Source organism: Pithys albifrons, chromosome 3, assembly GCF_047495875.1.
Source record: "Pithys albifrons albifrons isolate INPA30051 chromosome 3, PitAlb_v1, whole genome shotgun sequence".
NCBI classification, from domain to species: domain Eukaryota; kingdom Metazoa; phylum Chordata; class Aves; order Passeriformes; family Thamnophilidae; genus Pithys; species Pithys albifrons.
This window is the reverse complement of record NC_092460.1, coordinates 8805520-8820860: the sequence shown is the minus strand read 5'-3', so window position 1 is coordinate 8820860 and position 15341 is coordinate 8805520. Positions and strand designations below refer to the sequence as shown.

The 15341-nt window shown below is 39.0% G+C and overlaps 1 protein-coding gene across 2 annotated transcripts in view; it reads right to left on the bottom strand.

Annotated features, from left to right (window-relative positions):
* The window catches only part of FHIT (fragile histidine triad diadenosine triphosphatase), a 549696-nt gene that overhangs the window by 434269 nt on the left and 100086 nt on the right, over positions 1-15341 (bottom strand). Inside the window, exon 1 of one of the 2 annotated variants that reach the window (XM_071549693.1) lies at positions 12064-12105. The exons of the other annotated variant lie outside the window; for it this stretch is intronic. The gene's annotated coding sequence lies outside the window, so the exon portion shown is untranslated. Of the gene's footprint in view, positions 1-12063; positions 12106-15341 lie in introns of those variants that run through there. 2 annotated transcript variants of the gene reach the window in all.

Here is a 15341-nt window from a genome sequence, read left to right as displayed (position 1 = left end):
ATCAATGCAGCTGCTGCTGCCACCACCATATGTCTGCGTGCAGAAGAAAGTGATGCTTCTGGAGTTTGGAGATTGATTCAGAGATGCACAGGGTTTGGTTTTTATTTAAAAAGGATAGAAAAGCACCATTCTTATCCCAGACAACACTCAAATGATCATTGAAGCTTCTGATGAATTTCAATGCCATCTAAAATATAAGCACTATTCTAAACAGAAAACCTTTGAAAATTTCAGAGAAGGGCAGCTCAGAACAAACAGTAAAGCACAGCATTTTTTGGACCTTTAATGTAGATCAAAGCATGCTCACTTATATTCCATTACAGCAACAGCTGTATGATTCTGGGGGAAAAAAGAAAACTATGAAAGTGCATTTCCTGCAGCTTCTAAATGCATATCCATACCCTACAGGATTGGTACAAGGCCTATCAAAAATCTAATAAAGGTGTCCAGAAATTTCAAGAGAAAGTTACTCTGGAAAAAGCCTTACTACATGTTGATGCTGGCACATCCTGACCACATCCTACCTCTGGTTAGAACAAAAGGAGGATGCAATTGCAATACTCCTGTATAAGCCAATGCATTCCAAGATAAGTCTAACAACTGTAAAAGGAAAATCAAGTTTCACATAAGAAAACCAGCCTACACAGAGAGTTCAGCTACATTTCACCTGAGAGGAACTCTTCCAACAAGAAAGGCAGATTTAAGCAGAGGCTATTTCCGCCAAATAACCCAACTTTTTTGAAAAGCTATAAAATCCAATTTAAAGGTTATTTATATGGGAGTAATTCTTTCCTTGATTCCAGAGATGTAGCCATCCTTGGGATAAGACACGGCAATTGCACCCCCTACCCAGAAAAGTGTCATTTTCTTCAGCTAGCAGTGATTACCAATAACATATAAGGGCTGTAACCCCCTTAAAGGGGAATCAGAAGTACTAAATTTCCTGCAGGATGTCAGCCCTTTACAGACTACAGTTTTTCTTACTATCTACATGTCTCTCTTGTCACCTACCCACTTGCATCCGGCCACAGGTTTTTGAGAGGAAATTAAACATTCCTCTGATGCAGAGAGCTATGGCCAGCAGAATACTGTGTGGATCCTGCTTTCTTTATGCTCCTTTCACTGGGATGTCATTTCTCAGCCCTACAGCAAAACTAAGATCCTAGACAAGGCAGGAATGCCAGGCAGCAGCTTCAGCAGCAACACTGGAAATGAAAAGAATTTGCCAGGCAATTTCACAAGTTGGAGAGGGGGATACATAAACAGAGGCCCCAGATGCCAAACACCACTTCAGTGAAAAGCAAGAGGGAGGCAGGTCTCCCAGAGCCAGAAAAATGTGTGCCCACCTTTAGCAGGTGAAATAGCAAAGACCAGTGACTCCCAACAAACATACATACACCTACAAACCCCACACTCCTTTAGAATTTACAACTGAACTTTATTAGCTTCCCACTCTAATGATTCCAGAGTTTAGAAAAGGAAAGGACCTTATTTACCATGTCTCACTTTGCCTGAAGAGAACCATTATATGGTTACAGCATTGTATAAATACCTCTGCTCAAGGCACCTCTTCATTTGTTTAGAAACAGAAGCCTTGTTAAAATGCAGCACACTTTTTACTACAGGAGAGAACATAAAAATAACTCTTAGCAGGAGGCTCTGTATTCTTTAGGGACTGAAAAGCACAGAAAAGAACAATTCAGAAACCTTAGTCAGTATTCTGGCCTCTTGAAAACAGGTTTAATAGATCAAGAACAAACAGATTAGTAGCCCTTTAGGCAAGGCTTGAATTTTGTTATCTTTCAAAAGGCAAGAACAAAAACCAGTAAGAAAACCTAAGGGGTGAGCTCTGTTTAATTTATATTTGCACATTACTCAAAATTAGAAAGGTACAACATTCCCTAAAGGAGAAGATAAACTTCTAATTATTCAAATTTTAAAATTTAAGTGTATTGGACCTAAGCCTTGGATCCAGAATTGGGGAACAGAGTCCAACTACAGCAGTGCTCAAAATAAATGGGGGGGGGGTGGTGTTAAAATTTTTATTCTTTTAATATAATTGTGTGGCTAGGGGGATGATTTGCACTAAGATGCATGCACTTCTTTGTTACATCTGATCTACCCACAGGTCATGGCAAATTCTCTACAGACTGGCAAGAGCTGGTACTTAGACAGGTTTTTGTCACATCTCAGTGATGCTCAAGCACAACTTCTGTGCAAACCATTCCTTTGTACTCAAAAGGTAAAGAAGGTTTGCTTCCACCACACAGAGGAGATTCACACAAGATTGTTGCTGGTTTACTTCTTCCCCTGAAATTATGCAATAATGACAATGAACATAGAACAAGAAGTCACTGACACACACGTGACACACAGAAAACCTGAGGGGAACTCAATAAACCAGTGAAGGAGGAAATTCTCCCTGACGCAAACTGGTTAAGGGCAAAGAGACAAACTCTGCTGGTGAGGCTACTCACATAATTTGTCCTTTAATACCTTCTGCTGTAGTGGGGGCACATCAAAGAACACAATACAGGATGATGCTGAAAATCCTGCTCACTTATAAAAATTTCATTACTGAGAGTTAAAGACACCATTCCATGTAAGAAAAAGGAATTCATAGGGGTTGACTTTTTCTGTCCTGAGGAAACATCTAAGGCTCTTCCTGATGGTGACTGCATTGGGTTGGTGCGGCAGGTTTTGGTAGTAGGGTGGCTACAGGGGTGGCTTCTGTGAGGAGCTGCCAGAAAAACCCCCATCTCCAACCACACCAATACCAGCCAGCTCCAGGACAGACCCACCACTGGCCAAGGCTGAGCCCATCAACAACAGTGGTAGGGCCTCTGGGGTAACAGATTTAAGAAAGGGGGCAGGGGGAGGGGGGAAATCCTGAAAAATTCCCACAAGAGAGAAGATTAGGAAGATACAAGAGAAACAGCTCTGCAGACAGCAGGGTTGGAAGGATGGTGCTCCAGGCACTGGAGCAGAGAGTCCCCTGCAGGGATCCCATGGGAAGTCCCCACTGGAACAGGGGAGGAATGCAGAGTTCTTCCCCTGGGGGAGAAGGAGAGGCAGAGACAAGCTGTGATGAAGTGACCTCAGCCCCCATTCCCTGTCCCACTGCACCACTAAGGCAGAGCAGGGAGAGGAAATCAGGAATGCAGTTGAGCCTGAGAAGGGAGGAGTAAGGGGAAGCTGGTTTTGAGATTTGGTTTTATTTCTCATTACTCTTCTCTGCTTTGATTTATAATAGCTTAAACTAATTTCCCCAAGAGTCTGTGTTGTCCCTGATGGTAATGAGTGCTCTCCCTGTGTTTATCTCAACCTGTGGGCCTTTTGACACATCTCTCCCCTGTCCAGCTGAGGAGGGGAGTGATAGAGGGGCTTTGATGGGCACCTGGAATCCAGCCAGGGCCAAGCCACCACAGCGACCCTGAGTACTCTTGTCAGAATTTCTTCTGAAGGCTGTATGTAATATGATGAAAAATCTGATCAATGGGAAAAGGAGGGGAAAAAAGGTCAGCAGAACACTGTTCAGTGTCAGCCCTGTAACAGCTTTACCGCCTAATAAGTTTTAAAATATTTCTTGTAAACACTTTCCTATTTCTTTTTGGAAAATTTTCAGCACTTTTACAGAGGTGCCTGTAGTCCATGTATTCTGTTACAGAATCACAGTGAAACAAGTTTTATTTTTCATCAGTAAGAAGTGCAGAGTTCCTTTGCCTATTGTAGTTACAGCGGTTGGATAGCCTGAGCTGGCTGAGGGGCATCCTCATAATTTCCATTTCAATTCACTGTGATGCTCTTGCTTGTTTCCCAGGCTAAACTGCTGCACTCTGTCCTGTCTTAATTATGCAGTTGCCAGAGTCTGCCTCAGGAATTATTGCACCTTGGAAACCCAGCAGAACTACTTATGCACTTACTACACAAAAGGGTTCAGAGGTTTGAGAGGATGGCACTGCATTTCCAGGCCTCATGCAAAATCAAGCAGTCTCAGTTATTTTAAATATATGTGTATGAAACTGCAAAAGGAGAATATGTAATGAAACCCAGAGACTAAATTATCCTCTCAGTCCTTACACAAGCAAAATCAATTAGAGCTGTGTTTGATTTACAGAAGTAAATTTACATAGAATTTGACCCAAAATTAATATGGAAGATAACTAGTACCCTAAACTAAACCAGGAAAAGCTGCCAACAGCACATAAAGAGTTTTAAACAGGCCATTCCCTACTGCTGATTTCTTTTTCAACCAGAAAAAGAAACTGCTTACCAGATGCTGAAACCTTCAGCAGAAGAGAATCTATCGTTCTGTTCTCATTACTGTGGCACACATGAAAAGTACCTTCCCCTGACTTCAGTGCAGTTAGATGACTACAGACTAGAAAGAGGAGAAACAGTCCCTATGTTTTATTAAACACTTTAAAAATTGATACAAAAAGTGCTCCAGTAACAAGAGCTGACAGCTTTGATTAGCGTAGCTACATTTCCTTCTATCCCTGCATCACAGCCATTGTAATTTAAAAAATAAATAAAATCGTCTATATAAAGTTCATGAAACACCTCTTGGTAAATGCAGAGCAAACAGAAAATAAACGTAAAATCCTACTCCCCACAAATCAGGCTGCATAAAGTGCAAGGGCCTCTGCCTAGGAAGAAGGCCCTGTGTGTATGGTGCAATTAAACCTCATTACATTAAGTTCTCAAACAGGTGCCTTGAGTCACCACTCAACATCCAGACAGAAAAAGCAGTGTGAGCTCTGCCTCAGACCATCCCCAATCTGAATCCCACAATAAACAGACAAGTGGAAGGAAACACAAAATATTATTCAGCACTGTGGTTTGTTTTCCTGAGGAGGCTACAGACAGAAAGAGCATCCCCAACAGTCCCATGTGACATGAAACAAGGTTTCTCGTGTGGTATCATCTTGCCCTAAGTCATTCAGCCTATTTTAATCACATTTTCCGTTGTTCTTTTTCTTTTTTTTTTATTAAAGTAGTCAAGAGCAAACAGCTCTAAAATCATATTACCTTGTCTCAGTCAACTGTTTGCCAATGTAACAATATAGTATAGTAGTGTATATTAAAGTTCAAAAGTTAGACTTCAAAGCAAAACCTATTGAGGAGAATTATTTATAACCTATAAATCAAACTGCAAAAAAGCAGTGCTAAGGGTTTCTGGTCGAGTGTTGGGGCAGTGGGGCACAAAAGCAGACAGCACAATTTCAACTCTTTAAAATTTATGTTTTAACATTTAAAATGTCTGTGTTTAATGCAAATAAAATTACAACTTTCATGTATATATAAATACTGGCTAAGACAGCACTACTTGTTGAGTCCAACTGCCAGGACATGTGGACATGTACGTGATTCCAGAATGGAAATATTCTGCTTTTGAGGGCAGAAATTTTCTCTATTACTTAGTGACAACTATTAGTAGTCAAATTCATTTTAGCAGGATTATTGCCAGGCTTATTAACATACTGACTGTGTGCACCTTTGTCTACTGTCTAGAGCATCCTGGCAGTACCAGAACACAACCAAGATTTGATTTTCCTGGGCTCTTCTAGAAGCAATTTGGGAGAGAATTATTAACATTGAAAAACAGCACAGAAAAGACCAGAAAACGTTATGCAAAAACTGAAAAGGCTAAGGGACACCCTACAAACTGGTTTGTTTTTTCCTTAGATTTTATGCTCAAACTGACTTGGAGTTATATTCTTATAATTTATGCTTGTGCCTGGGATGTAGCTATTAACTGAACGTGTCACTGACCTTGGCTGGATGACAGAGGCAATCATTTCCTGAGAATGAATTGCTCTTGAACAGTTCTTTATTATCAGGCAGGCCTATGATTTCCTTCAAACACTCGCCATGCCTCTGCCTATTCCTCTGCTTTGTTTATTGCAATAAAGCAAGAGCATCTCATTACTAAAGAACATGCTAAAAATCTGTTTTATTTCCAGCTTGTTGCATTGGAGAGCACAGATTACGTTCTTGTGTTTTCTTGAAAGAGACTTGTATGAACATTAATGAGAACTAGTGGATTCTGAACACTTCTGAAAAGTGCATGCAACTCACGGGAGCACGTAGGAGGTTTAATCATAGAATTTATTTTTCTAAGTCTGGCCCAAAAGTCAAAGTATTAAGGAATCAAACCCAGCTTATTCCATGCCTAGAAAACTGATGTGTTTAAACCTTATCAACCCCAAGATCTTTCATAATCAGGCAAAACTTGGGTTTGGTACCAATTAGCCTCTGAATGCCTAAAAATGGGAAGAATCTCCCTGCAGAAACTTTGCTGAGAGAGGAAGAGAGGACTTCCCAGTATTACAGCAGCACATTTGTCACTTTATGATCCTCTGAGTACCACTGATATTTGAACAAAAGAACACAGATCAGAAGTATCAACAAGAAAACAACTACTTCTCCTCATCTTCAGTACTAACCAGAGAAAACACACATGCAGCTCCTTACCAACTTCCCTCTCGGATTTGGTACACAGAGACCCCCAGCCTGATGTAACAGTACTTTGTTCTGTCCTGCCATCAGCCACAGTCCTGTTATTCAGTATCACTGGTAAAGGTGAAGTTTCTGATCTCCAGACCTGTCACTTGCCTTGTGTGCCTTTTCCCACCTCTTCTATATATTGAGAAATACTGTCATGTTGGTTGACAACCTGTTTACAAATCTACATACCTGCAATATAGAAAACCTTTCTCCTGCATTTTAGCACAAATTAATTCTGCTACTCTATGCAGAGTGATGTCACATACATCAAATGTCTCTCCTACCACAGAACAGGATAACACTGGTTCTTTTGCACACCTGAGGCTGGAAATATTGGCCAAAATTTAGAAAACCTCACATATCCAGCTATTATCTCTGAGGTGCCACCCACTGTACCTCTGAGAAGATCATTATAGAACCTTTCTAATCTAGGTAAAGCACATCTCACATCCAATCCCCCAGTTCAGCCACTCTCAAGTCCAGATGACCAGATACCAAAAAGGAATCTGGATTTCTACGCAGTTATTTAGTCATTCACTCCTCGCCAGGTTTTCCCTCCACAACCTTACTTGCCTCCTTTATCACACAATGAAAAGTCATTTTTAAGGAGCAAATTGTTCTAATTTATCTATTACCATCATTCCTTCTTAGAAGTGAATCTGCTTTTATCCATCTCCGTGATTTTACTCATTTTCTTGCCTTTTATTTAGCAGTAAGAAGGGGAAGGAATACCTTGCATTAGTCTTCTAAATTTTAGTATGCAGGTTGCTCAATGTTATATGCAAATACTTCATAATATATTGATATCCTCCCCTCAAAGTTCACAAGTCTCAAAGGGGCTGAGACAAAAGGTTCTTAGGAAACAATAACCAGTGCCAACTATTTCCAGTTCTTAGTATTCAAACTAGAACACTACAATGGAGAAAGATCCTTTCTGATGATCATTTTACTTAATGATCTTTACCCAAAGAGCTCTCCATGGACTCATCACCTGTTTCAAAGCAGAGCTCCACACATTCAGACCACTCCTCTGCATAGGACACACTCCCCATTCCCAGTCTCTTCCTCCTGGATCCACACATTTCAGCTCTGCAGCTACGATGCTGCCCCACTCCATCTTTGTTCTGACAACAAGATCGAACTCCCACAACTCTGCAAAAGCTTCCAATTCACCTGGTTTTCTTCCTTTGCTGCATGTTTTCATGTATCAATAATTAGAAAGAAGCACATGAAATCTGAATTCTTCAATCACCATCAGCTGCTCTAAAACATGAACCTGCTCAGACATCCAAACAAAACTTACTGAGCTGAAGAAGCTCCTTCTTTTCAAACTGGAAGATTCTTACTCTAATAACCTTGTGGGGTCATGATCAATTGATTATTGTAGAACACTCCCCAAAAGTACGTATTTTATCAGACAACATCTGAGACACAAATAGCTTGATGCTGCCTAATGCAAGCAGCAAGAATCCAGAACACAAACAGTCAATTTATTTCAAAACTGCCATTACTTATATAGCAAACAGGGTGCTCTCGTATATAAACACTTGCAAGTGCAACTGCTTAAGTTGGACAGTAATTTTAGCCAACTATTGCATATAATTTCCCTGTCTCAAGGAAATTTAACTGCTGGGAATAAGGAGCTACAAGTTGACTCAAGGTTGCCACAAAGCACAAGCCCACACTCTTCTGTGAAGCCAAAATTAGCCAGAGTTGATAAAGAGTTTCCACTAAGGGAGTTAAATGAGGTTTCAAGGAAAGGGAGGGAAGGGACTCCTTAGAAGAGATTTCTTCTCAGTCTTGAGACTCATTAAAGGAATCAAAATTTATTTACATGACAAAGAATTTCTGTTATAAAATCCCAAGCCAGGAGGCTCCACCTTGACTATAAGTTTACCATTTGGGAAGAAAAATCAAAATATCACCACCTTGTCTTTAGTAACAGGTAAAAGGGAGACAAAGAAGATAGACACCGCTGGTTCAAAAAACTCTGTCAACATCAAGTAACAAATCAAAAAAGAGCAGGAAATTCTTATTATACTTCTAAAATATTCTGATAACATTTCATTTTTTTAAAACAAATGAAATCATTCAGGTTGAGGATTCTATATTAAAAGATTACCACTATTTTGTAACTTGGGGTACAAATTTCATGCCAAATAAAGAAGATTTCTTCAACTTCCCTCATTTTCCTCAGATAATGGTTTAAGAATACAGGCACTACTTAAAGTACATTGAGAACTAAATTTTGCAAACTTACTATTTAACAGAGAGAACAGACACACAGCACTTCAGAAACTGCTTTTTCTTCTAATATAATTTACAGTTCTGCTCAGCCTTCGAACAGAACTGGATCATCTACTGCATCATCCACTTCCTTGTCCTCAGAAATATAATAGTGCCACCGCTGTGAATGGGCTTCAGTAACACAAAGGTCTTGGTTCCTGCACAGACAGTGAAGTGCAGAAATTGCATTAATGCAAAGATATATTATCACAGAGTAAGCAGAGAGGACACAAACATCAACAATATCAGCAAATGGGAATGTTAGAACAAGAACATTAACCTGTCTACATTTCACAAATTCTTCATCCTTACAAGATTCTTTAAAAACTGGTATTGAATACTCTGTGGCATTTTCAGAGAACTTTATGGATGCTAGATTTAAACCTACAGGGTAAAACACTTTGGAAAATTAAGAGCAAGTTAAAAGATTAAAAAGAATTCTAGAACATTTACTTTCAGGGGTTACTTTCATCCACATTATAATGTCAAATCCATTCCCTGGAACTGAAGTTAATCTCACAGATGTGCTGAGCATCACAAGAACAACTGTCAAACTATTGCAGTATTGGAATACCTTAGTTAATAAACATTTAATATTGATAATTTCTGGCATGTCCATTTCAAACTTCTAATTCAAAGACTCATTTCTTAAGGATGGCCTAATGCAGGACAGCTTTGATGAAAGTCAAAAAGCTCTTACTTTCCAAGTGGTCATCTTTATTTCCAGATCAAATCCTCAAAAACAAATTAGGCAAAATTGCCTTTGATGTCTGCCGAGGGAAAGGCAAGTTTTGTATCAGTAATTAGTGCAGGACCAAAAACAGAGGCCTTGAAAGAAGTCAGTCCTCAGAAAAAGCAGTTTCTAAGCTCTCCAGAGGGCACAACTGCCAGACTACATGTCTTTCAAAAATAAGCTTCATATTCCCGAGGAAACCAAACACAAAACAACCTTACAATGGTAATGAAATGCTGAGATAGAATAACAAGGAGACAGAAGTAGCTAATATTAATCTTTCTTCTAAGTCAACTGTGGTCTCATTGTACTAAGACAGCACTTTCCAATTCCTTTTTCTTAAATACAAACACCAGTGTCTTTTTTACAAAGTCAAAAATCAAGATTGTACAAGCACTCCAGGCCTAAGTAGTAAATACTTACCTTCAGCTAAAAACATGCAAACCTCCCATCCCGCCCCAAACCCTCTTCACACAGTGGAACTGTGTGGATATTTCATCTTTCATTCATGGAAGCCATCCCAAAATGTGGATGAAAACTTTTGCCTCTACTACAGTCTGTCTGGAAATTAAGAAAAATGATGCAACATAAGGAGACCTGCACCTCTGGAAACAAAATTACCAACAAGAAAATAATAAAATAACAGCAAAGTCTAATTTGGTTTGGGAAATCAAGGATTTCCCAAGTTAACAACTGAAGATGAGGTGCTAATTTTGCTAAGACAAAGATATAAGGACACAAGTTACAACATTTAAAAAAACCATCCAGATTAAATTCATTAACAATGAATTTGGTTTTCTTTGGTTAAAGCATGCACTCTGTGAGTCTATACCTACAGCAGATAAAAAGAAATTGCAGTGTCTGTTTCCACAGAAGTAGACATGAAGCCTAATAAGTCTACCCATGAGACTGAATTGGATGAACTTGTTGACCACTCAGTAGCCCTTCCCCAACTCCTCTTAATGCCTGACTTTTCAAATCTCAGCAAAGAGATTTGCAGGTTCATGTGACTTAACAGACAGTGCACGTTTCAACAACAACAATCTTCATTCTGCTTATTAGAGTAGAAAAAGTAGGGTGGAAAAACAAAGCAATTTCAGTCAAGTTAACTAAATTCTGAGTCAACTCATGCACATCTTCAACAGAATTACATGTTAGAGTCTGTAAGAACCAGAGCAAAGCAGGGACAAAGGTTTCAACAAGTTGTTCACCTCCCCCTCAAAAATACTTTTTATGTGAAGAAACTGAAATCCCCAGGCTGCTGCAACTCTTCTCTAAGATGAAAAACAAGGAGAAAAATGATTAGTAAATTATCAAGGAGCAAGAATACAGACAAAGAAACTAAAATATCTGACATCATTCATTGCTGACTCATTTGAGAGTGAACATCAGAACTAAACTAAAGTGCTGCAGAGGGGACCATTAAGACCATGGGCCTGGACCTCTGTTGCATCTTCCTCCTGATGGAAGGCATCATGGACATGGGCAGGACACTTACTCTAAGCAAAACATTAATGCAAGCATCCAACTAATAGCCTGCAGCAGTTTAAAGCATAACATTTCAGATAACTGCTTGATGATTTTTGAAATCCCGAACAAAAAACATTGCTAGGTAGAAAGCAAAGGAAAGGGAAAGCCTTAGATCTGAAAAGAAGTGATGGCATTTTCCAATAGTTAAAGCACAGGAAATATTAGCTAAGGCAAGCTGGACTCGTCCCTCGAGTTGAAGCTGATGCACACTGACTTGTTCTCCTCTTAGTTCCACTAACAGGTTATGTTGTTTGTTCTATACTCCTTTTTCGAGCTATCAAAAGAGATCTGCAGGGAGCAATACCTCATCAGACCTGCAAGCAGTCGTGGTTCATACCAAAATTCCTGTTTTCCTGGGAGCAGACATAACACATGAAACAAACAATACCTATTTATGACCAGGATAAGCAGAGACTGAAATTTTAATAGGGTGCAACTGTTCAATCAGGAGGAGTGAGAGAGACACAGGGAGCCCAGATAACCACCATTTAACTTCAGGCATCTCATATCAGTTATCAATGAAGAGACAGATGTGCAGCTGGATAATTTAGGTGCTCAGCTCATTCTGTTATTTAGTTTTGAAGTTTACTGTCAACACAATATAGTTTTAAAATAGTAAGATGCTGAACCCGTTAGTAGTAAAAGATGAAAAGGAAACTTGGCTTGCTGGCAAACTCTAGTAAGGATCAAAGAGCAATGATCATGATCAATGGGGAATGACATGAAGTTTAATATAAACAGGACAACAATGGGAATTTTGAGATTACAGTGAAAGGAATTTTTGCTTAAAGGCAGACGAAAACACATTCAAAGAGATGATTTGACACTTATTTTCAAGAGACAGTCAGCACATCTGAACGTCATCCTTAGAACTTTCTTTTTTCCCCCCATAGTTAACAACAAATATTTCCTTGTCCACAAAAGGAGATGTAATCAGTGGTCCTTTCCCCTAACAAGATAACAGCTCACAATAACAATTATATTGATTATCTGATTCCTGTTACCTTGGCAGAATGAAGCCTTGGCCATGAATGCACAATTCTCACCTCTCTATTATGGTTTATTATGTACCAAGACAATGATTGACCTGGGGGAGGGAGCTTTCTGGTGCCAGGTTTCCAGGTATATTTAACCACCACTCTGCTTCTTCTAGAAAACACAGAGTGACTGGATAATTAAACCTTACACCATGTTTGCCAACTGGCTTGGTTTTCAGGCCCCACTTCCATTTTCCTCCTGCAAAAGCAGGGATAAAATCCAGCTTACATAAATAAATGCTGAACTGCTGCACTGTCAGAAACACCATCCTTTATGACAGCAAAGTTCTTCATAAAAGAGACTTAGGAGAAACAAACTTTGATAAATTACCATTTTCAGACCTGACTTTTTTTGGTTTTTTACAGTGAGAAAGAAGATGAAAAAATGCTTCTGGTGCATGAGAAAATGCTACCTCCTACTGTGTTTCCTCCACCTTCTTCTGACTATCGACCCACTACAAAATCACCAAAACCACTCAAAAACCCAGAATACCTTCACCATCAGCTCTGTGCAGGATCCTGAACAAGGGAGATGTCTGGGCCAAAACCTATATGCCATGGCACTGTCCTGCTGGCATGTTCCACAATGAGAAATTCTCCACAAAATAACTATAACCTACATCAACAAATAAATCCAGCAGCAGCATAGGGTATATGCAAATGATGTTTGTAATTAACCACTTGTTCTGAAATTACTAATATAATTTCATTTTGTAGATTCATTAATAGCAAATTAAACCAATTATTTTTATTGCTGTACCATAGTTTGTACTGTGTGCATTATGCAGCTAAGTAGCATTGATAAAACTACTACAGTGCTATGCAGAAGGCAATTAGTATCTCATTTTGCATATGCAATTGCCACAATACTATAATAAAGAATTAACTGATAAACAAGATTCAGGATACAACCATTTGCCCTCTTTCCAATCATTATATTTCATAATGAAATTGCACTGCTCAATTCAGCTTCTAACTATCTTAACAGAGAATAATGAACTTGAGATGTTCTGCAAAGCAGACTCAGGAACACTGTGTTGGTAACAGCACTGCGTTCCCATGGCAAGAGCGAACTGATAAAGTCTAGGACAAAAAAAATTCACTGTATGATAAGAAAATCATCATGCTTATGCTATATTAAGGTTGTTCATTCTCCTCTCTGTGCATGTGTCTTATTTCCAAAGCATCAAGTTTGAGTATTTGGGCTTTGCTTCATTGCTCAATAAAGTCAAAGTGGAGAAAAACAAGACCAAACTGTATTGCAAAATGACTCATTCCTGAAATCCTATTTTCTGTTATTTTAATTGAGTCTAAGTTTGACTGTGGGCACTGAACACAAGTCAAAAATACCATGAAACTCTCAGGCTTGCAGTGAGTTGGTAGTTCACCACAACAAAAAGGAGTAGTACAAATTAGGAGGGAGAACCCTGGAGATACCCACAGCCCTGTGTTCTTTGAGAGTGACTTCATGGGAAAACAAGTTACAGTATACTGAGGGCTGGCAGCACAAGGCATAAAACAGAAAAGGTTACTCAAACTACATCCTATACAAAGTGACCACATGAATTCTGCTGTCTTAAAAAACAGGGTTTTTTCTTAAATCATTAATATATCAATACTTGCTTGGATTTCTTTCTACCACTCAGGAATCACTAAAGTCCTGCGTCAAACTCCCTTTGTGCTGCTAACAAAGACATCACTTTATAGTGGCTAGGCTTTTTTCTTAATTCTGTCTGTTAATGTTTTACAGAATATAAATATAATATTTTACAGAAGTACGCTTCTTCTTGAGGTGTTTTCTTCTTACCAAGTGATACACTTCTAATGCTTTTATGTTTCACTCTTCTGTTTCCCTCTTCTCTGGAAGCAGATTATCCAAACAATATGTATAGGGGAAAGATGGGACACTGAAAAAAGTCCCAGAATGGTTCAAAGACCTCAAGTGCAAACAGAATTTTGCTACATTACTTCACATCAAAGTCCTCAACTTTCACAGTCTGATCTGTGCCAGGATTTAGAAAAGCACTGAACAAACACTTCAATATTCTCTTCATGGTATCTAACCCGCTGTTAAATAGGAATGAACAGTTGCTGTGGGTAAGTGCCATCTATCCATGCTTTTCACTCCATAGGCACAGCATTTCTCTAAACTAAAATCATACACATGAAAGAAAAGGACACTCCCATTTCCAGAATATACCACTTGGCATTAGAAGCAAAAGCTTCTGTCACTGCTTAAGAAAGGAACAGAGTAGCAGAGACAAAAGTCAAGCCAGGAACTACAGACCAACAGCTACCTTCAGTTCCCTTTTTTGTCATTAAGCAAGTTAAAACTCCACATGATTAACAAATCCAAGTTTTTCCAACTTGAATAGCTGCTCATAACGATTAGAGTCTCAAAATCTTTAACCAATCACTAAAAATTAAAGAGCATTACGGACAAACCAGAACAGTCACTAATTGACTGTGACATGGTGAGAGATCACCCTCTGCTCTCGTGGCAGCAGCACTTTTTAAATACGGCTCTTAATAAAACTCCTAAAGCACTGCTGTTCCAGGAGTCTTACATGCAGGGGACAGACTTGTGAATATTCCCTCCCAAAAAATGGAAGCTATTTTTAGAGCTGAAGTTCACCAGTAAAACACTGAGAAAAACAATGCCACCACACTGCAAGTTTTTCTCATCTTGAAAACACTTTGCAATATTAAGCTGGCATCATTATCCCTTTTTCATTGAAAAAGGCACAAAAGGATAAGTAACGTGGCAAATGTCTTAACAGTGAAAAAGTTAGAGACAGAATTTAGATATGACACCTTGTTCCTTATCCTCCTTGCACAGCTACACAGCTCCATGTTTATCCTATTATTTACATGAAAATACAAAGCCTACTTGCGTTAGGCTTTGTGCCAAAGGAAAGTTAAAGTCTGTTAAAAATACTGTGACAGCGGCTTGCAAAACCTTCACTGCACAGTGTCTGGTGCACACCAGTGGGAACACCTTGAGCTGGCCTGTAAAATAAATTCCTTGTTCTTTTTCGATGAACTTACCTAGAACCAGAACTGGTGTTAATACATTTGAAAAGAAGAATTTCAATGTCCTACTTCAACTGACACCGAATCTGTGCAGGATGTAAACCTCAAATTAGCCTGTAACATCTAAAATACACCTGTTTCTAAAACATTTTTGAAAGAAAACATATGTATCTTCCAAGGAAGTAGAATTGTAACTTTTCTTATAGCACTTT